Source organism: Lycium ferocissimum, chromosome 8, assembly GCF_029784015.1.
Source record: "Lycium ferocissimum isolate CSIRO_LF1 chromosome 8, AGI_CSIRO_Lferr_CH_V1, whole genome shotgun sequence".
Taxonomy (NCBI): domain Eukaryota; kingdom Viridiplantae; phylum Streptophyta; class Magnoliopsida; order Solanales; family Solanaceae; genus Lycium; species Lycium ferocissimum.
The window spans coordinates 17294572-17295447 of record NC_081349.1 but is presented as its reverse complement, the minus strand read 5'-3'; the positions used below and the strand labels follow the sequence as shown (position 1 = coordinate 17295447).

The 876-nt window shown below is 40.6% G+C and overlaps 1 pseudogene; it reads left to right on the top strand.

Moving 5' to 3' along the window:
• The first annotated feature begins 323 nt into the window (after window positions 1-323).
• Window positions 324-876, top strand: part of LOC132066082 (UDP-glycosyltransferase 74B1-like) — a 5833-nt pseudogene continuing 5280 nt past the window's right edge.

Here is an 876-nt window from a genome sequence, read left to right as displayed (position 1 = left end):
CAAGCATCGGATAGGGGTTTCGACGTGAGCGTTATCCCTCATCAATTAAAGAAGATCGCCTCCCTCGGGTTCGGGCTGAGTGTGGATGGGACAAACATCCAGTGCAAGTGTTTGCCCCCGATGACGACGAATCCATCACCGATTATAAAGAAGGGTTTTTGTACGTTTATACGTACCCGTACACTCTGATATTTGGCACAAATATCATGTTTTGTGTCATTTTACATCTTACTCTTATGACTTTTATCGCTTAATTCGTGATGCAATCGTATTTGAACTTATGTCGTCATATTTCATGTGTATAGGTACGAAGATGATAAACGATGGAAAACTGTGCTGAAAGCGAGTGATTTTGGAGCATATGAAGATTAGACGAGGTGACGAGTCGAAGACCACAAGCGATGAACAAAAAGAGAAAAAAACTGAACTGAAGGCTCGTTTTTCATCCGCATCGCGTGAAGAAATCATGTGACAAAAAACCAGCCCCAACACTATCACCGATCCTTCCGCATCGCGGAAGGAAAGCGGGAAGCCGATAGAACATCCGCGCGCGGGCTCGCGGCCTTTCCCCGGTCGATCAGATTTGGTTTTCTTATTTTTTGTTTTTACCCTAGACTATATATAGACGTTTTATTTGCTGAGAACGGTGTGCTAGGATTATTTCAAAGACTTGTAAGCCACCGTTCTCTTTTCTCTCTCTAGGTTTCTTTTATTTTTCATCTTTTTCAACCCTAGGTTATTCATGAATTCTTTGTTCATGATCGAATTATGAGTAGCTAAACTTCTTAATTCTAGGGTGTGGCAAAAAGACTGAAAGTTGATTTGATGACAATTATTATATATTGATTTTCCACATTTTGGGTTGCTTATTTATTC